This window comes from Hemitrygon akajei, unplaced genomic scaffold (assembly GCF_048418815.1).
Source record: "Hemitrygon akajei unplaced genomic scaffold, sHemAka1.3 Scf000054, whole genome shotgun sequence".
NCBI classification, from domain to species: Eukaryota; Metazoa; Chordata; class Chondrichthyes; order Myliobatiformes; family Dasyatidae; genus Hemitrygon; species Hemitrygon akajei.
The window spans coordinates 5793935-5818894 of record NW_027331940.1 but is presented as its reverse complement, the minus strand read 5'-3'; the positions used below and the strand labels follow the sequence as shown (position 1 = coordinate 5818894).

Genomic DNA, 24960 nt, shown 5'->3' with positions numbered 1-24960 from the left:
GATCACAGCTGGACCGTGATCTCAGTGACACATCCCTGCGAACGCCTGCAACACTTCACTCACTTGCCTGTCAATAATCTTTATTCTGCGGAATTAAGCACATTGAAAGAAATTTCTGCTTCTCTTTCCCTTTGAGGAAGAGAAATCCAAAACACGCTAGTTCTACCTCAGAAAAATAACCTGATCTGTCTTCATCTGTTTCATCTCCCCATTTTTAGGAAACGTGTTCTCCGCATTCCTGTCTAGACTCCATGTGATATTCATCGTCCCCAGCAAGGGCTCAACTCAAAGGATCTAACCACCAGTGGAAAAAGTCTCCTCACCTCCTAAATAACAGCAAATGCAATCAACTCCCCATCTTAGTCGATTGCCAGCGAATACAGCGCAGAGATCAGCGTTGGAGCGGACGGACAATCGCAGCGGAAGCCCCCCGGACATGTACTCCGTGGCCACATTATTAGGTACAGGGGGTTCCGAGTAATGTGCCCAATGAGTGTAAACTTTGCTATTTTTATCTACGGACATTGAGAATTACCACAATATCTGTTAATATAAATATCACTGCTGGAAGTACCTCGTCATCCCTATAAAAACAACATATACAGAATAATCGAGCACCCAGATCTGTAAAGCCGTGCGATTTCAATGATAATATTGATAGAACAAAAGAACACCACCACCACAGCACAGTACAGGCCCTTCAGCCCTCCATGTTGTGCTATCTCATGTAATCCTTTCAAAAGTACTAAATCCACACTACCCCATAATCCTCCATTTTATTGATCTGGTAGAAATATTAGAAATATTGCCTTTACAAGTGGAGTTATTAAAACACCATAACACTGCCGAATACAGTCCATGTTCCTACCTGATGCAGAACTCCTGAGTCTGGTTTCAGGGATTCCGAGTATCTGAATTTTATGGTCCTAACAGTAAGTGAACACACGCTGAGCAATGTTCAGTTGATAACACGCTCGTAAACATGAACTTCACCCTATTCAGCATGTAACGCCACACCTTGTTCCACAACGCTTAAAGTGAAAAACTTTAAAATCACTGACTGGAAACAAATTGCAGGATCACAGCGCCACTATATGAAATTCAGACCATTTCCCGCAGGTGAATTTGCCTGATATCGCATTTACTTCACACATACATCAACCGTTTTTCATCAATGAGCGATGGAAAAACTCGAAACATTAAATTCACGGGGTCTCTTATTTGGCGAAGGTTGTTGCTGGCATATTGAATTAGTCGCAGGATATTCGGCTATTTCTATTTCAGGAAATAGCATGCAGGATAGAGAGAGGTGAATACGTTGATGTTGGGTACTTGGACTTTCGAAAGGCCTGTGACAAGGTGCCACACTCGAGGATGCTTAGCAAGCTAGGAGACCATGGTATTACAGGAAAGATCCCAGCATTGATAAATCGGTGCCTGCTTGGAAGGAGGTCTTATGGTCTTATGGAAATGCAGCTTCCCTGGAGGTGGAGGAAAGAGGTGGAAGAGGCAGTGGGAAGACATGTTTTGTCAGGTCTGAAAACGAGCTGAATGTACCATAACCTTCAGACTGAATCAGAAAACCGTTCTGAGGGTATTTGAATTGTCAGAAGCAGGGGAGATGTGATCACATGTGCAGAGGGCAGGGGTTGTGTCTCCATCGGACCGTCAGTGAGATGGCTCCAGTTATAACGTGCAGGGATGAAAGCACAGTGTTTGGGGTCTGATTTAATCACTGATTCTGACACAGTGAGAGGGTTAGTTTTGCTGTAAGGAAGCAACATTAATGGAAGAAGACAAAGGAACTTTATCAATTGCCAGTTGTTTAGTTGAAGTGTCCAATCCTTGACAGAAACAGTTATTCCCAGTGGTGACAAAGGGGGTTCAGTCTGGTTTATTTCAGGTTGGAAAGGGGTGTGGAGTTTTGAAATCAATGCCTTGCAGTTCCACCATCGTTAATTTAGCATGTCCGGAGCGGTGGATCACACAGCACGGAAACAGGCCTTTGGCCGGCCATACCTGTTCTGACCATCCACTCACTGTCTACACTGGTCCCATTTATCAGCACTTGGTTCATAGCCGACTGTATCTCGGCAGTTTCAATGTTCATCAGGATTATTCCCTGGATCACTTCTTGAATGATGGATCAACATGAGGTTCTCGCCAGTTCTCCCGGAGTTTGGTTGTGGCTAGGCAGGTCACAAATATATTGGTCAAGGCCCCACTAATCTCTTCACTTGCCTCTCTCTGTATCTTGGGGAATATCCCATCAGGGCCTGGAGACTTATACGCCTTAATGCACTTTAAGAGACTCAACACTGTCTCCTCCTTTATTTCAGAATGCCTGAGCATACTAGTACTCTCCACACTGATCTCCCTATCCTCCGTGTCTTTCTCCTTGGTAAATACCGATGTAAGTTACTCATTAAGGACCCGCACACATTTTCGAGGGCTCTGTTTGATTCGACCTTCCTGAGCTTTCAATACTTTTCCTTTTCCTGCTTGACTAAATTCCTCACTTCTCATGATATTTAAGGGTCTCTGATGCTGCCAATCTCATCATTTCTTCATACTGGAATATACCCATCCTATACTCCGTGCAGATAGACTTTAAACACCCTCCACATGTCAGATGTGGACTTGCCAGAAACAGTTGTCTCCCATTAACTCTCCATAGTTCTTGCTTAGTGAATTCGTAATTCACCCTAATCCAATTCTTTACTCTCCCGCAAAGTCTACACTTTCCTTCTATTTCGTTCTCTTAAACTTAAGGAGTTCTGCCCTAACCATTCACCCACCAAATGGTCGGGTATCTAGCTAGCATAATTACCCAACATCAGTTTCAGTACAGCTCCTGCATTTGTCGGACTAGCTACATACTGATTTAAGATAACATCCTAGATAGAAAAAATAGTTGAAGCTAGTGAATCGGGGAGCTTTCAATAATCAAAAGACGGCAATTAAAAATGAATAAGCAGAGAAAAGGTGAAATACGAAGGCAAGATAGCTAATAATATAAAATAAGATACCAAAATAAAGTATCATGATGAAGCACAGAAATGTATCATATTCAATCGTGATTAATATGCATTGACTCTAACATGGTCCAGTCTCCAGCATTCCCAGTAATTACTATTTTTGCCACTGCGTGGATCAACCATTGCTCTGAGCCGGAAATTTTCACACGGCCTCATAAAAGCGCGACATCTTAGATTGTGTGTTTTTGTAATGAACAGCTATGAATATTTAGAATGGACTGACAAAAAATATATACTTTTGTCTTTATCTATTAGTGGAAGGATATGATAAATTATAGTGCAACAAAGAAAACCTCTCAGATTTCATGAACATTTTTCCAGCTGCATTATAATCCATCTGCGCTGCAACAAAGGCTCTGTGACGTGAGCATTTTAATCACAGCGCAGCCGCACACCGGCGCAGCTCAGAAGGAACAGTGACAGTCTCTCTCTCCAGGTTACCCCCAACTGCCTTTTCAGCGGCAACCTGTTGTTGGAAACAGGAAAATCGCAATAATCAGCACCAAATCTCACCCAGATTCAAATTCGAGACAGGTGAGGGCCCGTCTAAATGGTAAATGCACTAGATGGCCGTTTTATTAGGTACAACTGTACAGCTGCTCATTAATGGGAATCTGTTAATCGCGTGGCAGCAACTCAAAGGATAAAACATGCAGATATGGTCAAGGGGTTCAATTGCTGTTCAGGCGAAACATCCGAATCTGGAATAAATGTGGTCTAAGTGACCTTGACCGTGGAATGATATCTGGTGCCAGACAGGGTAGCATGAGGAAACTGATCATCTCCTTGGATTTTCACGCACAATTCGCTCAGTTTACAGCGAATGGTGCGAAAACAAAACAAAAGAAAATCCAGTGAGCAGCAGTTCTGAGGGTGAAAACGCCTTGTTAATGGGAGACATCAAGGAGATTGACCAGACTGATTAAATCCGACAGGAAGACGATGGTATCTTAAATAGCCATTCACTCCAAATGCCGGGGTGCAGACGAGTGTCACTGAACGCCGAACACTGGATTTGGATGGGGTACAGCCGCGATAGAAACATAGAAACATAGAAAATAGGTGTAGGAGTAGGCCATTCGGCCCTTCGATCCTGCACCGCCATTCAGTATGATCATGGCTGATCATCCAACTCAGAACCCTGTACCTGCTTTCTCTCCATACCCCCAATCCCTTTAGCCACAAGGGCCATATCTAACTCCCTCTTAAATATAGCCAATGAACTGGCCTCAACTGTTTCCTGTTGCAGAGAATTCCACAGATTCACCACTCTCTGTGTGAAGAGGTTTCTCCTCATTTCAGTCCTAAAAGCCTTCCCCTTTCTCCTTAAACTGTGACCCCTCGTTCTGGACTTCCCCAACATCGGAAACAATCTTCCTGCATCTAGCCTGTCCAATCCCTTTAGAATTTTATACGTTTCAATAAGATCCCCCCTCAATCTTCTAAATTCCAGTGAGTATAAGCCTAGTCGATTCAGTCTTCCTTCATATGAAAGTCCTGCCATCCCAGGAATCAATCTGGTGAACCTTCTCTGTACACCCTCAATGGCAAGAATGTCATTCCTCAGATTAGGGGACCAAAGCTGTGCACAATATTCTAGGTGCGGTCTCACCAAGGCCTTGTACAACTGCAGTAGATCCTCCCTGCTCCTGTACTCAAATCCTTTTGCTATGGATGCCAACCTACCATTTGCTTTTTTCGCCGCCTGCTGAACATGCATGTCCAACTTTAATGACTGGTGTACAATGAAACCCAGGTCTCGTTGCATCTCCCTTTTTCCTAATCGGCCACCGTTCAGATGTTTATCTGTTTTCCTGTTCGTGCAACCAAAGTGGATAACCTCACATTTATCCACATTAAATTGCATCTGCCATGAACTTGCCCACTCACCTAACCTATCCAAGTCACCCTGCATCCTCTTAGCATCCTCCTCACAGCTAACACCGCCGCCCAGCTTCGTGTCATCCGCAAACGTGGAGATGCTGCATTTAATTCCCTCGTCTAAATCATTAATATATATAGTAAACAACTGGGGTCCCAGCACTGAGCCTTGCGGTACCCCTCTAGACACTGCCTGCCATTCTGAAAAGGTCCTGTTTACTCCCACTCTTTGCTTCCTGTCTGTCAACCAATTCTCTATCCACATCAATACCATACCTCCAATACCGTGTGCTTTAAGTTTGCACACTAATCTCCTCTGTGGGACCTTGTCAAAAGCCTTTTGAAAATCTAAATATACCACATCCACTGGCTCTCCCTAAATTCTATCAGATTCGCCAGACAAGATTTTCCTTTCATAAATCCATGCTGACTTTGTCCGATGATTTCACCTCTTTCCAAATGTGCTGTTATCACATCTTTGATAACCGACTCTAGCATTTTCTCCAAAATCGATGTCAGACTAACCGGTTTATAATTCCCCTGTTTCTCTCTCTCCCTCCTTTTTTAAAAAGTGGGGATACATTAGCCACCCTCTATTCCTCAGGAAGTAATCCAGAGTCTAAGGAGTTTTGAAAAATTATCACTAATGCATCCACAATTTCTTGGGCTACTTCCTTAAGCACGCTGGGATGCAGACTATCTGGCCCTGGGGATTTTTCTGCCTTTAATCCCTTCAATTTACCTAACACCACTTCCCTACCAACATGTATTTCCCTCAGTTCCTCCATCTCACTAGACCCTCGGTCCCTTACTATTCCCGGAAGATTATTTATGTCCTCCTTAGTGAAGATACAACCAAAGTAGTTATTCAATTCGTCTGTCATGTCTTTGTTCCCTATGATCAATTCACCTGTTTCTGACTGTAAAGGACCTACATTTGTCTTGACCAATCTTTTTCTTTTCACATATCTATAAAAGCTTTTACAGTCAGTTTTTATGTTCCCTGCCAGCTTTTTCTCATAATATTTTCCCCTTTCCTAATTAAGCCCTTTGTCTTCCTCTGCTGGTCTTTGAATTTCTTCCAGTCCTCAGGTGTGCCGCTTTTTTTTTGCTAATTTATATGTTTCTTCTTTGGACTTGATACTATCCCTAATTTCCCTTGTCAGCCATGGGTGCACTACCTTCCCTGATTTATTCTTTTGCCAAACTGGGATGAACAATTGTTGTACTTCATCCATGCAATTTTTAAATGTTTGTCATTGCATATCCACCGTCAACCCTTTAAGTATCATTTGCCAGTCTATCTTAGCTAATTCACGTCTCATACCTTCAGAGTTACCCTTCTTTAAGTTTAGAACCTTTGTTTCTGAATTAACTATGTCACTCTCTATCTTATTGAAGAATTCCACCATATTATGGTCACTCTTACCCAAGGGGCCTCGCACGACAAGATTGCCATCTAACCCTTCCTCATTGCTCAATACCCAATCTAGAGTGGCCTGCTCTCTAATTGTTTGCTCGACATGCTGGTTTAGAAAACCATCCCGCATACATTCCAAGAAATCCTCTTCCTCAGCACCCTTATCAATTTGGTTCACCCATTATAACTACTGTTCCTTCATTGCACGCATTTCTAATTTCCTGTTTAATGCCATCCCCAACTTCACTACGACTGTTCGGTGGCTTGTACAAAACTCCCACCAGCGTTGTCTGCCCCTTAGTGTTATGCAGCTCTACCCATATCGATTCCACATCCTCCAGGCTAAAGTGATTCCTTTCTTTTGTGTTAATCTCCTCTCTAACCAGCAATGCTACCCCACCTCCTTTTCTTTCTTGTCTATCCCTCCTGAATATTGAAAATCCCTGGATGTTAAGCTCCCATCCTTGGTCAGCCTGGAGCCATGTCTCTGTGATCCCAACTATATTATATTCATTAATAACTATCTGCACATTCAATTCATCCACGTTGTTTCGAATGCTCCCTCCTCGCATTGACACACAAAGCCTTCAGGCTTGTTTTTTCAACACTCCGAACATACACTCAGAGCCATATCATTAGGTTTAGGAAGTAGATAAGAGTTGCCCACTAAATGTAGAAGTCCATAATTTTAAAAACTGCCAGTGAGATTTACTACAGGATTTTTTATTTTAAAATATCACTGCTGGATATACACCATCTTTGCTCATAAAATTGCATAGAATTTTAAAAAAACAGGCTTCCATAAATCCAGGCAATCTTGTGGACAATATTGAACTGTTGGAAATTCTAGAAATACTATCGTGACAAGTGGGTTAATAAAAGACCATAACAACCCGAATTTACCATGTTAAAATATCCCATGACTGTCGTAACATTGCCCTTCTGACACACATTTTCTATCTTCCTTTGTAATTTTCAGACTATGTCATTACGACTGTCTGGGTGTCTATATATAATCCCCATCAGGGTCTTAGTAACCTTTCAGTTTCCTAGCTCTATCCACAATGATTCAAGACCTTCCTACCCTATGTCACCTCCTTCTAATGATTTGATTTCATTTTTCACCGAGAGTCACGCCAACCTTTCTGCCGACCTGTCTGTCCTTTCGATACAGTGTGTATCTTTGGATGTTAAACTCACAGTTAAAATATTCTCTCAGCCACAGTTCAGTGACACCCACAATGTCATACATGCCAATCTGTAACTTTGCTGCGTTCGTCTACCTTATTCCGTATACTGCTCGCATTTAACTGTAACACTGTCAGTCTTGTACTGTCCCTTTTCCATTTTGTTTGCTTTTACGTTGCAGCTCTTCCCATTGACTGCAATTTTGCCCTATCGTCAGCCTCGCCATTCTAGCAGTATCACTGTACACTGCCTCTGTTTGTGATCCAACTACCCCATTCTCAGCATTATAACTCCAGTTCCCATCTCCCTGCAAAATTAGTCCTCCTGAGTTGTTCTGGAAAACCTGCCCGCAAGGATCTTGGTTCACCTGGGATTCTGGTGTAACTCATCCGTTTTGTACAGGTCATACCTTGCCCAGACGAGACCCCAATCGTCCATATATCTGAACCTCTGCCTCCTGCACCAGTTCCTCAGCAACTGCCAAATCATTCCATTTTTGTCCTTGCTGGCACGCGGTACAGCAGAGATTACTACGCTGTAGGTCCTCTTTCTCGGCTTTCTACCTAGCTTCCTATGTTATCTCCCAGGAACCCTTTCATTTTTCCTACCCATGCCATTGGTGCCAGTATGCCCCAAGACATCTGGCTGCTCACCCACCCCCCATAGAATGGCATGGACCCGATCTGAGACATCCCTGACCCCTGATGGCGCTTTTTTCAGGCCGTGTGAAAATCTCTGTCTCAGAGCAATGGTTGATCCACGCAGCGGCAAAAATAGCAATTAGTGGGAACATTGGAGACCGGACCATGGTAGATTTTATGCATATTAATCACGATTGAATATGATACATTCTCTTCTGAGCCAGAGACCCAGAGGTTGTGTTTCCAGCTGGTAGGTCGTCCCTCTTACTAGGTGTATATTCAAAGTGGTATATATTATTGAGGGGCACGTCCACGGGGCTTGTCTGCACTGGCTGTTCATTACGCTTCCATCTGCCGACAGTCACCAAGTTACTCTCCACCTGCAACCTCAGGGTGACTAACTCCTTGTATCTCCGAGCTGAAGCTTAAACCATACCGGTACCCAAGAAGAGTGTGGTTAAATTCCTCAATGACTATCGCCCAGTGGCACTTACATTCACAGTTGAAGTGTTTTGAGGGGCTGGTGTTGAAGCATATCAACTCCTGTCTGAACAGTGACCTGGATCCACTCCAATTTGACTACTGAAACAACAGATCTACAGCACATCTTCTACATCTTCAGTGATCAACGTTAATCCTGAATTGTAAAGCACTTGAGCCTGATCGCCTCACGGTACAATTCCCCTGACGAGGTGAATTCAGTTTCTGTGTGCTACAAATTACCATTTCCATGATCCCTGTGTGTCGCCAATAAAACAGTTTTGGTTGTTCTTTTCAGCCTCAGTATCCCGTCTGTTAGAGGTGTTATGTGTGATGAGAAAACCAGATGGAGATGGGGTCCAGAGTTGAACCATCCCGTGAACTATGCTGCTAACGAGAGAGAGAGAGATGAAGAACAGAAGGGAGGGAAAGGCATCCTACACAGATGAGTGAGAAAGACACACATAGTGTTATGGCTTCTTCACTGATTATTTACCATTGCTACAAGGACACTCTTCTTTGCTCGTTAACATTCTTGCTAACGTGAATGGCCCATTTGGATGGACATGGTCAGTTGACAGATGGCTGGTACCCCGGCAGGGGGGAAAAAAAGCGAGTCTGCTGAGACACAGGCAGACACACCACAGGACACTGAAGGAGCATTGTGCACCCACAGAAATGTGGGGGTTCGGAGGATCGATTCTGGGGAATCAATCAGAGGCTCACAGTGGGAGAAGGCAGACCGGTGGGGGCTTGTGTGTGTATCTACCCTCGCCTGGGTGAAAGGCTCACCACTGAAGATAATCGATGACCACAGCAGTATAACAGAACAAGAAGACAACGGAAGGTTTGCCTGCTGCCGCTGCTCATCTCTCGCTCGCTCTCTCTCTCCCCCCAACGGTACAACAGCAACTAACTCGACTTAAACTGAACTGAACTGAACTCAGCATCATCTTAAGACTATTCGTTTACCCCTGGACTTCGATAGAGCTTGTTTTTGATTCCTATTTCCACACTTCTGTATATATGATTGCTAACCTGTTTTGTATATTTGCATCGTATGGTTCTATATTACTTAGTTTACTAATAAACACCTTTAGTTACAGTACCACCAGACTCCAACGTATTATTTCATTTCTGCTGGTTTGGTAATCCGGTCACGGGGTACGTGACAGAGGGAAGTGCGATACTGTGCTGTGTTCAAATGCGTTTGCTCTTTGCGATTAGTATGCATAGGTTCCAGGATTTTATGCTAAATTAAGATTAAATGACGAAACAAATTGATGAAGGAAGAGCAATTGATTTAGTGCATATGGATTTCAGCAAGGCATTTGATAAGGTATTTGATAAGGCTTATTGAGAAAGAAAGGAGGCATGCGATCCAAGGGGGCATTGCTTTGTCGATCAGAACTGGCTTGCCCACAGAAGGCAAAGAGTGGTTGGGGATGGGTCATATTCTATATGGAGGACATACAAAGGGTGCAGAGGAGATTTACAAAGATCTTACCTGGATTGGGGAGCATACCTTATGAAAAGAGATTGAGTGAACTCAGCCTTTTTTCCTTTGAGCGATGGAGGATGAGAGGTGACCTGATAGAGGTGTATAAGATGATGATAGGCATTGATCGTGTGGATAGTCAGAGGCTTTTTCCAAGGGCTGAAATGGCTGCCACAGGAGGACACAAGTTTAAGGTGATGGGGAGTATGTACAGAGGAGATGTCAGGCATAGATTCTTTTACGCAGAGAGTGGTGAGTGCGTGAAATGGGCTGTTGGCAACAGTGGTGGAGGGGGATATGATACGGTCTTTTAGGAGACTTTTGGATAGGTACATGGAGCTTTAAAATAGAGGGTTATGGGTAAGCCTAGTAATTGCTAAAGTAGGTTCATGTTCGGCACAACTTTGTCGGCTAAAGGGCGTGTATTTTGCTGTAGGTTTTCTATGTTTCTATTAACCCGCCCTTGTCATCATGAAAATTTTTAGTTCGCAGTTGTGCCATCCAGTTGTGGGAAACAGGGGAATCAATAAATAGATCCAGAACTCATTTTTGATAACACCGAGTTGGGTGTGAGTGGGTTCTCTAAATCGGAAATAAACTCAGTGACAGTTTTACAAAGTGCACCTGTACACCAGCTCGTTATCAACAAATCACGTGGCACCAGCTCAGTCACTTTAATAAAACCATGCAGAAATGGTCAAGAGGTCCAGATGTTGTTCAGAACATCAGATTGGGGAAGAAATGTGACCTCGGTGACTTTGACAGTGGAATGATTGTTGATTCCAGACGGTGTAGTGTGAATATCTGCGGGATTGTCACCCACAACAGTCTCAATTTACAGGCAATGGTGTGAAATACAAACAGACAAACATCCAATGAGTTGTAGTTCTGTACGGGAAAACGCCGTGTTAATGAGAGAGACCAGAGGAGAATGGCCAGACTGATTGAAGCTGCCGGGAAGGTGATTGTAACTATAATAATCACAGTATAACAGTAGTGTGCAGAAAATCACCACTGATCACGTAACATTTTGAACTTAGAGTGGACAGGCTACAGCAGCAGAAGACCATAAGACCTTAAGACATAGGGTTATAATTAGGCCATCTGGCCCATCGAGTCAATTATAGCTGATCCTTTTTTTTAATCTCCATCTCAATCCCAGTTCCCGGCCTTCTCCCCGTAAACTTTGATGCCATGTCCAAGACCATGAACATACACTCAGTGGTTACATTATTAGTTACAGGAGGTACATACTAAACTGCCCACGGAGTGCAGACTTTGATATTTGTATCAACACCCACTGAAATTCAATACAGCAAATGTTATTTTAAGTATCACTGCCAGATGTATGCTTGTTTTCCTTAAAAACACACACACAGAAAAAGAGCATCCATCTCCGTAATGCCAAACAGTTTTAAAGATGATATTGAACAGGTAGAAACACTGGAAATCCTCTCTTGACGATGGACGTATTGAAACACCACAACGTTCCCCACCCAGTACGGTATCTGTGCGTACTTGGTGCTGAGCTTCTGTTTCTGTTCCAGCGAATCCGAGTATCTGAACTTAGTGGGTGCAAACAGTAAGTGAACACACGGTGAGCGAGATTCAGTTGATAACACACATATAAACCTGGGCTTCTCATCAGTCAGCATGTAATTCCACACCCTGCTCCACAGCACATTATATGACACAAAAGCTGATTCAAGCAAATGATTCTACTGGGCTGTTCGGTCCAGGCGTCCTATTGTGCCTCAGTGCCCGGTGACACAGATTACATCCAGTATCTGTCCACAACTCGATCCGCTCCAGGGAGCAACCGCGACACGCATCCCGGCTCCGTTCAGTTGGTGTCAACACACTAATTCATTGCAACACGCTCAGAATGCTGGAGGAACTCAGTGGGCCAGGGCCAGGAGGCATCTACAGAACACAGTCGACATTTTGGGCCGAGACCTTTCAGCAGCACCGCTTTCCAGAATACCTACACTCCTTTCGCCAGAAAAAGCGGTATCTCTCAGTGGCCGGCCATTTTAATTCCACTTCCCATGCACATTCTGACATGTCAATATATGGCCTCCTCAGCTGCCGTGATGAGGAGACACTCAGACTGGAGAAGAAACACCTTATATTCCGTCTGGGTAGCCTCCAACCTGATAGCATGAATATCAATTTCTCAAACTTCAGGTAATAACACCCTCCTTCACCATTCCTCATCCCTCTTTCCCTCTCTGGCCTTATCTCCGTACCTGTCCATCACCTCCGTTGGGTGCTTCTCCCCACTTTTCCTTTTCCATGGCCTTCTGTCCTCTCCAATCAGATACCCACTTCTCCAGCCCTACATCTCTCACCAATCAATTTCCCAGCACTTTACTTCATCTCTCCCCCTTCCAGTTTCACCTATCATTTTCCACCTCTTCCTCCACTCCCCTCCCCATCCTTCTAGCTCTGACCCTATCATCTCTTTTTTTGTCCAGTCTTGCTGAAGGGCCTTGGCCCAAAACATCGTCTGTATCTTTTCTGTAGATGCTGTTTGACCTACTGAGTTCCTCCAGCATTTTGTGTTTGTTGCTTGAATTTCCAGCTTCTGCAGATTTTCTCTTGGCATTAATTTATTGTATATTTGGGGATCAATTTATTTTCAGACTATAAACCGTAGCGATAGGCGTTGGCAAAGATCCCTGTGAGCTTATAGGAAAAGCACAGCAGCAGGACGGGCGCTGTCAACTCTGGTAAAAAGTTATGATTTTGGAATAATATTTTCTTTTGAACACCGGACATTCCCTTTCGCCAGATGGTGCCCCAAATGTCTGGAGCTCCACTGATCTCAGAGTCAGCCCTTTGATAAAGCAAACTTCAATATTTGTCCACAATGGGGCCATTACAATAATGGGCAAGGCAGCAAGTGTGTCGAGATTACAAACTGGAGATAACCACACCCTAACGAGTACAGCAAGATAAGAATGTATTTCACCTTGAAATTAGTGTTCACTTATTAGAAATAAGTAACCTGATCAATCAGATAAAATTATGATTAATGTGTCTACTTTACTCCCGTCGGTGTGTTTCCTCGCTATCACTCATACTTTACAAATAGCTGAGCTGTTTCCCTTTACTGAATGATGAAAATCCCTTTAGCATTAAATTCACTGGATGTGTTTGGTCAGCCAAAGGATGCTGATGGGAGATTTAATAAAATTCACATGCTGAATTTACTGTGACCGATCTAGGTCTATCTGTGATCTCCGCGCCTTACTCCTGCTTCTCATCTGTAACATCTCAGTCGTCCTTCAAAGACCATTACACTGCAGAGATTACAGAATTAATTGTAATAATCTGCTTCTCCTGAATATTGAGGAGGCCATTCTAATCAGACGAGAGAGAGAGAGAGAGAGAGAGAGAGAGAGAGAGAGAGAGAGAGAGAGAGAGAGAGAGAGAGAGAGAGAGAGAGAGAGAGAGAGAGAGAGAGAGAGAGAGAGAGAGAGAGGGGAGAAAGAGAGGGAGAGAGAGAGGGAGAGGGAGAGAACATTTCAATTGTCAACTGGCGGTGCCTGCTTTCAGTTCAATCTGATATATTTAGTTTTAATTTCCCCCTCCCTTTCTCTCTCTCTCTGCCCATCACTCTGCCTGTTCTCCATCTCCCTCTTGTGCTCCCCTTTCCTTCTCCGTTGGCCTCCAGTCTCATGATCCTTTCCCTTCTGTAGCTCTGTATCCCTTCTGCCAATCACCTTTCCGGCTCTCAGCTTCACCCCACGCCTTCTGGTCTTCTCCTATCATTTCGCATTTTCCCCTCCCCCTCCTATTTTCAAATCTCTTACTATCTTTCCTTTCAGTTCGTCCTGACGAAAGGTCTCGGCCCGAAACGTTGACAGTGCTTCTCACTATAGATGCTGCCTGGCCTGCTGTGTTCCACCACCATTTTGTGTGTGTCTCTCTGTCAAACCTTCTTTTGATCTCCCACCTACCCACACACTTCTGACAGAAGGGAACCAAAATTGCAGGCGGTGATCCACAACAGGTCTCACCAACCGACTATATAATGGAACAATCGCATCTTTACACCCCCTCCCCGCCGTCCACTCCCCCGCTATAAACTGCAGTGTGAGGAGTTCTCGTAATTTCACCCTCTCCCAGCAGCTACCAACCGAAATGTCGTAAAGGGCAGACAGATAGTGTCGGTCCCGCCAGTGATGGAATAAGCAAAGCGAATCCTCAGTTCCCTCGGTCAGGGATCAGTAAATCCCCGAGTGTGGACGGATCGGCCTCCTGCTGTTGCAAGCAGTAGCCCGGGGACAGTTCCGAGATGCGGGAAGCTCGCACCTCCCGAGCCTTTGCTGATGATTCGGAGCTGGGTTGAAAGTGCGGCGTTTCCAATAACACCTCCAACTGCCCCGGTTTCCTGCGGGACATGCACAGGAAGTCGATGCATTCAATTAGCTGAAGGGAATTATTAATTCATTTAAAAGCGATTGGCTACAGTTCTAATGTCGATCAACACAATACGTTATCAATCCCATTCGTGTTCATAAAAGTGGCTAACAGGCTTTATGATGTTTATATTTCAGTATATACTGCTTCTTACCGTGTACCGCGGCTCCAGGTTCTGATACCACCCTGTCCCAGTAAGGCTGTGTTACGGGTTCTGTAAGTAATGAACACACCCTGGTTAATGTTCAGTCAGCTCCTGATGATAATCATTAACTAAACCCACAGCTTTATCAGTGGTTCTCTCCCTATCCTGTTCCTTAGTACAGGGTACGTTCTGTCTCCAACAAACATCACCATGGAGATGAAATGTGATCTCAGTGATTTTGAGAGTGGAATGTTTGTCGGTGCCAGAGGGTGAAGTTTTATAGACAATAGACAATAGGTGCAGGAGTAGGCCGTTCGGCCCTTCGAGCCAGCACCGCCATTCAATGTGATCATGGCTGATCATCCACAATCAGTACCCCGTTCCTGCTTTCTCCCCATATCCCTTGACTCCGCTGTCTTTAAGAGCTCTATTTAACTCTTTCTTGAAAGCACCCAGAGAATTGACCTCCACTGCCTTCTGAGGCAGAGCATTCCGTAGATCCATAACTCTCTGTGTGAAAAAGTTTTTCCTTATCTCTGTTCTAAATAGCCTACCCCTTATTCTTAAACTGTGGCCTCTTGTTCTGGACTGGGGAACATTTTTCCTGCCTCTGGCATGTCCAATCCCTTAATAATCTTATATGTTTCAATCAGATCCCCTCTCATCCTAAATTCCAGTGTTCCGGTGAAAACACTGTCATTCAAGCGTGAAGAAAGTTTAACTCTTTGTGGTACAGGGAAGAGCGGTAGAACCAATGACGCGATGTAAAATCCATTAGCTGGGGTCTCGAAGGTCGACTGTTCTTTTCTCCATAGATGCTGCCCGGCCTGTAGAGTTCCTCCAGCATTTTGTGTGTGTTGCTCGGATTTCCAGCATCTGCTGAATTTCTCTTGTTTGAGAGAGATCGGCGACGGGTCACTGCCCCGTGGGATATTTCACATGTCACTACCGGGGTGTAAGATGCTTTCTGCTCACACTCAGTAGAAACCAGCCAGGAGAGTATTTCTGGTTGACGGCAAAGACGTTGTTTCTCTTAATCCATTTGGACAATAATTGACATTAACATGAACATGTCAGGACTCCCTTCTCCCACTAAATTCACTCCCTATCTCGACCAAAGCCGAGCCTCGCTCTAAGTGCTGAATCGTTGTGCAGAATCATAGACAACACTTACCTCTGATGTTGTAACCGGACGGCGTTCAGTATGGTCCCGGGAAATCACAGTCTAACTACCCTGGTGATCGACAATGGTCCTGCACTGGTGTGCTCACCCTGTACGGAGAGTTGAGTCTGAGCTGCTGCTCCCGAGGCCACTCGGCTGTGATGTGTCCGTCGCTCATTACAGATGGACAGGGCCGGGTGAGCCGGGGTAGAGCGGGACTGCAGCAGTCCGGGTCACACTAACTCTCACCGGCTCAGGACGGGTCTGACAGCGGGAGGAGGCGGGAGTGGGATCAATGTAGCAACCCTGAAGAGGAAAACAAACAGGCTGCGTTAACCTTTCTGTCCGGATTTCCGTGTGGATCTCCCCTTTTTCTTTCATCGCAACCAGTGGGGCGGAGTTTCTGTTTAACACAGCGAGTCCCAGGCTGCGGATTTGATCCAGCCCGGGTTCTGGGAAGGTCTGAACTCCGCCCTTTGTGTAAGAAAGTCTGCCTGACATGGATAGAGTTTCAGCTCAAACCTCCCTCGCCTGTTCAGGTACAGGGAGGCGCATTTCTGCTGAAATTAAAGCAAACACGCTCGACTATATATTTCCACTAACTGGAAAAAAACTGGGAGCGATGTTTGCATTTCCATCCGGACAACTATTGTCACAAGAACCATCCTCGCCCACGGTTTCATTCCACACCCCGCCGGAAATACTTGTTGAATTTATTTCTCTTAAAAGTCATTTATTCCAAATGGCCAAATGTTTTACCGAGGGATGGAGTGACTCACTCACTAAAAATTGTCACATACGTTAAAATGGTCGACAGGGAGAGAAGGACGCACTGATCGAAATGAGCATGGGGGAGGGGGGAGTTGTTTGCCGATTAAAAATAGTTGCCTCACTCCCTTCTATCCCCTGACCCTCACTATCCCCATCCCTCTACCCCATCTACCCTATCTATCCCCTTCATGATTTTGTGAATCTCCATCAAATCTGCCCCAAATCCTCTGCGTTCCAAGGAACAAAGTCGTAACCTATTCAATCTTCCCCAATAACTCAGGTCCTCCAATCGCAGCAACATCCTTGTAAATCTTCGTTTTACTCTGTCAACCTTATTTACATCTTTCCTGTGGGTAGGTGATATAAACTGCAAACATACTCCAAATTAGGCCTCATAACTGCCTTATATCATGCAGTCTCCTGTACTGAATACTTTAACTTATGAAGGCCATTGTGCCAAAGGTTTCTTTACTACCTTATCTAGGTGTGCTGCCACTTTCAATGAATTATGGACCCGTATTCCCGGATGCCTTTGTCCTACCGCACCCTTCAGTGCCGAACCCTTCACTGTGTAAGTCCCACCCTGGTTGATCCTACTGAAGCGTAACAGCTCACAAGCCTGCATTAAACTCCATCTGCCATTATCAGACATTTTTACACCTGGCGCAGATCCCGCTGCAAGCTCCGATAGTCTTCCTTGCTGTCAAATACACCCCGAACCTTGGTGTCATCCGCAAATTTGCTGATCCGGATAATCTAATTATCATCGAGATCATTATAATAGATGACAAACAACAACAGATATCAGCACTGTTCACTGTGGAAATCCACAAGTCACAGGTCTCCAGTCAGAGAGGCAACCATCTGCTACCACTATCTGCCTTCCTCCTCTATGCTAATGTCTACTCCCATTTACTAACTCAAAATGAATGCCAAGAGAATGAAATTTATTGGTCAACACCCTATGTGGGACCTTGCCAAATGCCTTGCTAAAGTCCATGCAGACAATATCTAGAGCCTTGCTTTCATCAACTTTCCTGGTAAAATTCCTTGTAACCTCTTTGAAAAACTCTATAGATTGTCTAGGACACGCAAAGTCATGTTGGATGTCCCTAATCAGTCCTGTTTATTTAAATACTCCTATATCCAATGTCTTCACACGACTGATGTCAAGTGCACCGGCCTATAATTTCCTGGTTTAATTTTGGAGCCTTTTTTAAACAATGGATCAAAATTTGCTATCCTCCAATCCTCTATTAGCTCTCCTGTCTTTGAGCATAATTTAAACATAACGGTAACATCCTTGCAATGTCTGCATCCGCCTACATCGGGGTCCAAGGACTGATCTTCTCAGTCACTGGGGATTTATACACTCGCAGTTGACCAATTTGCCCCAAATATTTAACTCATCCGTAATTTGTATAACATCCGTGGCCTCAGTTCTCCTTTGTCTCACTTAGATAGATTATTTTCACAAGTGAACACAGAAGCAAAAATCCACTTAAGAACTCCTCTATCTGTTTTGGCTGCATGCATACATTGGCATTCTGATAATCCGGACAATCAATTGTGTCCCCTGAAATCCTTTTGCTTTTAAAACATCTGTATGATCCCTCACCTTGTCTGCTAGGACAAACTGATGCCACCCTATAGCCTTCCTGGTTTCTTTCCTCAATCTTATCTTGCATTTTCTCAACTCCACAAGTACCTCAATTTTTTCCTACCTGCCTACACCTGTTATGCATCTATTTTTTTTTCTAAACACAAAGTACACTACTGATGCTGTGGTCAAATCAAGACGTACAAAAAACCTGGATGAACTTAGCAGGTCGGGCATCATCCGTTGAAAGCAGCAGTCAACGTTTCGGGTTAAGACCCTTCATCAGGACTAAAGAAGGAGGGGGCAGAGGCCCTATAAAGAAAGTGGGGGAAGGGTGGGAAACCAATCAGAGGAAAGATCAAAGGGTGCGGGAGGGGAAGCAGGGAGAGGATAGGCAGGAGAGGTGAAGAAGGAATCTAAGGGGAAAGCACTATGGGTAGTAGAAGAAGGCAGAGTCATGAGAGGTGATGGGCAGCAAGAAGAGGAGACAAAGTGAAGGTGGGATGGGGAAGGGAGAGGGAGGGAATTACTGGAAGTTGGAGAATTCGATGTTCAAGAATTCGATCCTTCTTCTGGTTTTCCACCCTCCCCCCACCTTATTTATAGGGCCCCTGCCCCCTCCTTCATTAGTCCTGATGAAGGGTCTCAACCCGAAACACTGACTGCTTCTTTCAACGGATGCTGCCCGACCTGCTGAGTTCATCCAGCTTTTTTGTACGTTTTTTTTTTCTATACCAGGGCCTCAATATCACGGAGCAGAGCTATCGTTCTCCATACTTCCTTTGAATCTGATTGCATTGTGATCACCAGATGCAAACCGTTTCCCTACACAGACTTCTGTTACGTCTGTCCTGTCTCAGTCCCTAATGGGAGATCAAGTGTCACACTTGAGTCTTTGGGACTTCGATGTACTGATTAATGAAACTTTCCTGAAGACATTTGACAAGTACATGAGTACATCTATAGTATGAGAGTTCCAGTCTGTATGTGGAAGGTTAAAATCAAATTATAACAAATTACGTTACTTGCAATATTCTCGGACATCTACTAATTTGTTCCCCTAAATCCCACAGACTCTTGAGTGGTCTATAAGACAGACCCATTAACATGTTCAAACAATTTTTATTTCTCTGATCTACCTATAAAGCCTCACTAGATGAGTTCTCCCATCTGCCCTTACTGCACACTGCCGTGAGTTTCCCTGAGTAGTGAAACCACCCCTACCCCTTTAATCCCTCACACTCTGTCCTGTCCAAAACAACAGAACCCCGGAATACGGAGCTGCCAGTTCGCTGCAAGCCAGTCTCAATAATGGTGACAATATCATAATGCCATCTGTTGATCCATGACCGAAGCTCATCTGCCTTTCCTTCAATACATCGTGGGAATTTTTTTTGTGTTTCTATCGATTTCAGGAGAGTGAGGAAGTGGTGGGTGCTGTCGTCACACAGATTTACAAGGGATTTCAGCCACCCCAGAAAAACAGGAGTTGTATTCTGTGAATGCTTCAGAGATGGGGTCATTTTTACTGCAGTTGGTAGTTTCCACATCCCTTAAAAGGCTAACAATTACACCAGTGCCCAGGAAGAGCAGTGTGAGTTGCATTAATGACTATTGTCCATAGCAATAACAGTTACTGTGATGAAATGCTTTGAGAGGTTTGCAATGGCTAGAATTAGCTCTTCACTCAGCAAGGACCTGGGCCCACTGTAATTTATCTGTATCCACAATAGGTCACAATGCAATCTCATCGGCTACTCACACGGCTTTGGATTACCTTAACATACGAATACTTACATCAGAATGCAGTTTCTCAACCAGAGCTCAGTGTGTAATGCAATTATTCCTACAGTTCTGATCAAAAGGCTCGAACCTCTGGGCCTTTCTACCTCCCTCTGCAACCGGATCCTCAATGTCCTCAACAGAAAACCACAATCTGTGCGGTTTGGATATAACGCCTGCACATCGCCATCGATACTGGTGCACCTCAAGGGTATGTGCTTTGCCCACTACTCTACTGTCTCTGCACCCATGGCTGTGCAGTGACAAATTTGCTGTTGTTGGCAGATTTTCAGGTGGTGAGGAGAAGGCAAACAGGAGCGAGATATATCACCTGGATGAGTGGTGTTGCAGCAACAAACTTGCACTCAACATCGGCAAGACCAATGTTCTAATTGTGGACTTCTGAACGGGTAAGACGAGGTCACACACACACACCAATTGTCATTAATCAGTCAGCAGTGGAAAGAGTGAGCAACTTCATGTTCCTGTGTGTCAGCATCTCTGAGGATCTAACCAGGACCCAACATATCGATGCAGTAACAAAGAATTTCATTCGGAGTTTGATGAGATTTGGGATGTGACCAAAGACTCACAGATTTCTACACTTGTACCGTAAAAGTTTGTTCTAACTGACTGCACATCGCTTGATATGGTGGGGTGGGGGAAGTGGTGAAGCTACTGCAGAGGATCGAAATACTCTCAGCAATGTTGTCAATTCAGTCAGCTCCATCATGGGCAGTAGCCTCCGTAGCATTCAGGACATCGTCATGGAGCGATGCCTCAAAACGGCGGCATCGGTCATTAGGGATCTGCTTCACCAAGGAGATGCCCTCTTCTCATTGGTATCACCAGGAAGGTGGTACAGAAGACTGAGGGCACGCACTCAGCTAGTCAGGAACCGCTTCCTTCCCTCTGCCATCCCATTTCTGAATTGACATGAAACCCACGAACCTACTTCACTGAATTCATTTTTGCAATACTTATTTAATTTTAATTTCAGTAACAGATACTTATTACAGTTCTTTTTTTCTATTATTAGAAACCGTGTTGGCTAAACAGCTTTTCTCACGCTTGCTTTGGAATCGTAACCCCTGATTCGGGAACTTTTTTAACCTTGACATAAACTGTGGAGAATCTCAACCGTGCAGACAGGATAATGCAAGAACAGAAATACCACGACCGACAGAACAGGCTTGAAACAGAGCGAATAACTTCTTGCAATACACACAAAATGCCGGAGGCTCTCAGCAGGCCAGGCAAAATCTAGGCAAGGAGTCCTATCGAAGGATTTCGGCCCAAAACGTCGTCTGTTCACTCTTTTCCTAGATGCTGTCTGGCCTACTGAGCTTCTCCAACATTTTGTGCGTGTTGCTCCAGCATCTGCAAATTTTCTCTTGTTTGCAAGTAACTTCTTGATCACTGATCCAAAACACAGGGAACGTGTCGACTGGAAACAAAGATCGGAAATAAATATCAGAAGCTGAATTATTCTCACCTTAATTCGCTAAGAATGTTCAGTCTCCGTGTGGGTATATTCTAACTTTACAGCAGACAGTCAAGCGAGGGTCATTTAGTAGCCACGGGGTTGGAGGGGAAGGGGGGGGGGGGTTGCTGATCTGTGAAAACCGGACGGAGTTCAGTGCGGTCCCGGGTGAACGGTGTGTTCACCGTGCACGGAGATTTCAGTCTGAGCCGCTACACCCGAGATCATTTGGTTATATAGTGTCTGTCGCTCATTTCAAAAACACTCGCTCTCCTCCCACCCGCCCCTCCCCGTTGTGCTCTCCTCCCAATCAACTATTCGGGATGGAATAAGCATCTGTCTTAGTTACTGCATTAACTTTCCTGTAATCAGTACAGAATCTCATACTCCCATCTGACGTAGGGACAATCACGCACGGTGACGCCCAGTCTGAAGTGGATGGCCTAATAATGCCGGCTATTAACATATATTCAATTTCTTGTTCAATCATTTTATTTTTGACTTGGTTCATTCTGTGAGGGTGCTGCTTAATGGGATCAACTTCATCTACTATTACGTCATGCACCGCAGCCGTGCACGGTCTTCGAATATCAGGGAATAAATCTTTATACTTGTCCGCGTAAGCCACATGTGATTTCCGCGCAGGACATATGTAGACATCGAGGCATTGCAATGATAACATGAGTGCCAGCAACTCTTTTTCAATAGTGGACTAATTTTTCTGATGCACATTAAATTTCTTTTAGAAATAACCTCCCGGATGTTCAATTTCATCATCATCCTTTTGCAACAATACCGCCCCAGCAGCTTCACCACGAGCGTCTACCGCGATTGGAAACGGTTTATTGAAATCAGGTGCTTTGAGCACAGGGTGATAACAGAAGATGGTTTTTTCAGGCGGTCAAATGCCTCCTGGCAAAGGTCATCCACACAAATCTGCGAAAACAAAATTCAACAGAGTTTCACATACTTCTTTAACAGGCCACTGTCCTGCAAGCGGGGTCAAAAGTCGGGAAACCAGTCCAAACTTCACGAGTTCTTTATTCAAAAATCCAGAAACATCACCTTTCTCAATATTTTCAATAAGATTTACCTCACCAGCTTTCAACTCATCACCAACTTTTAGAACACCGTCTAACGCAAGTGACTGAGTATCCTCAATTTCCACTGGCATCAAGTTTAACCCTTTATTCACTGAACCAAGTCCATCCGGCTGAAAAAGATTGCATTCCATTTCAACCAAGTCAGACACCTCAGATCTTAACTGAGTTTCAACACAAGATCCAACATCCTGGAAATGCACAGGTGCTTCAACAACCTGAACATAGGCAATCGGGACAGCAGCCACTTCTAGGCTTTCAATACCAGTCCCAGTTTCAAATTCCACGTTCCCTTTATTCTCCTAGCTACTCCCTGGAAAACTCCCATCTTGTGTACGCTCAACCTTCTGTGTTAAAAGAACCTCGTCTGCTAACCACAAGGTAGTGGCATTCTTTTCATCTCGGTATGCCCTTACGTCATCGGGAACACACTTCTTTAAGTCTTCAGTCACAATCAGCTCTTTCAAGCTGTCCAAACAATCAGTTACCCGTTCCGAGGTATACCAGCGATTGAAGTATATAAATTTCTACCTCTTGAACTGTCTCTGTCTTTCTGCTCCGTCCTTATGCTTAAATGCCCCCCTAGCCGCATGTATCCTCCTGTTTTCTGCTTCATCAGCCTGGAGCTGTTTAATTGCATCTCATACTCACACTTCAGTGCTGCTACCTGAAGCTCAACCTCAGCCTCAGTAAGTACTTTAACTTCAGCAAACATTTCCAACACCTCCTCTTCGAATTTTCCCGCGGCTATATAATGCTGTGCTATTAACAGCTGGATCTGAGCCTTCTTCATGCGAGTGGTCACTTTAGCCTTTTAACTTACGAGCAATTCCCAACAGTAAGCCCTCTTAGCATCATCCAACGCCTCAGGGCTTGGTTTGGCCACAAACCTATTAACTCCGAACTCCATTTCCGCTGTTTTCCACTCACGCAAATAGTAAGATAATTTTCCCAATCAAACCAACTAGTCAACCAAGACCCCAACAAGTTTTAGAATGGCTTCCACCAAATCTCTTCATATCCCGGGCGAGACCCCAAATTGTCACGTACGCTGTGACGGATTAAAATGAACCAGCAGAAATGGATACACATGGAGTCTGTCTTCCGTTATTAATCCTAACACATAAGTAACTACATGAACAAAGTAATATAAAACAAGATATAAGTGTAAAGATAGATAGATACTTTATTCATCCCCATGGGGAAATTCAACTTTTTTCCAATGTCCCATACACTTGTTGTAGCAAAACTAATTACATACAATACTTAACTCAGTAAAAAATATGATATGCATCTAAATCACTCTCTCAAAAAGCATTAAGAATAGCTTTTAAAAAGTTCTTAAGTCCTGGCGGTAGAATTGTAAAGCCTAATGGCATTGGGGAGTATTGACCTCTTCATCCTGTCTGAGGAGCATTGCATCGATAGTAACCTGTCGCTGAAACTGCTTCTCTGTCTCTGGATGGTGCTATGTAGAGGATGTTCAGAGTTATCCATAATTGACCGTAGCCTACTCAGCGCCCTTCGCTCAGCTACCGATGTTAAACTCTCCAGTACTTTGCCCACGACAGAGCCCGCCTTCCTTACCAGCTTATTAAGACGTGAGGCGTCCCTCTTCTTAATGCTTCCTCCCCAACACGCCACCACAAAGAAGAGGGCGCTCTCCACAACTGACCTATAGAACATCTTCAGCATCTCACTACAGACATTGAATGACGCCAACCTTCTTAGGAAGTACAGTCGACTCTGTGCCTTCCTGCACAAGGCATCTGTGTTGGCAGTCCAGTCTAGCTTCTCGTCTAACTGTACTCCCAGATACTTGTAGGTCTTAACCTGCTCCACACATTCTCCATTAATGATCACTGGCTCCATATGAGGCCTAGATCTCCTAAAGTCCACCACCATCTCCTTGGTCTTGGTGATATTGAGACGCAGGTAGTTTGAGTTGCACCATATCACAAAGTCCTGTATCAGTTTCCTATACTCCTCCTCCTGTCCATTCTTGACACACCCCACTATGGCCGTGTCATCAGCGAACTTCTGCACGTGGCAGGACTCCGAGTTATATTGGAAGTCTGATGTGTACAGGGTGAACAGGACCGGAGAGAGTACGGTTCCCTGCGGCGCCCCTGTGCTGCTGACCACCGTGTCAGACCTACAGTCTCCCAACCGCACATACTGAGGTCTATCTGTCAAGTAGTCCACTATCCAATCCACCATGTGAGAGTCTACTCCCATCTCCGTTAGTTTGTGCCTTAAGATCTTGGGCTGGATGGTGTTGAAGGCACTAGAGAAGTCAAGGAATGTAATCCTCACAGCACAACTGACCCCCTCTAGGTGAGA

The 24960-nt window shown here is 44.5% G+C and overlaps 1 protein-coding gene and 1 long non-coding RNA gene across 2 annotated transcripts in view; both read right to left on the bottom strand.

The window, feature by feature from the left end:
- LOC140721392 (uncharacterized) overlaps positions 1-24960 on the bottom strand; it is a 1266977-nt gene that overhangs the window by 809551 nt on the left and 432466 nt on the right. The gene's annotated exons all lie outside the window — the stretch shown is intronic.
- On the bottom strand, positions 14729-21599 carry LOC140721381 (uncharacterized). Its single transcript, XR_012097373.1, has 3 exons — positions 21530-21599; positions 15894-16187; positions 14729-14788 (listed from the first exon to the last, which is right to left on the bottom strand). It is a non-coding gene; the product is annotated as an uncharacterized lncRNA (long non-coding RNA).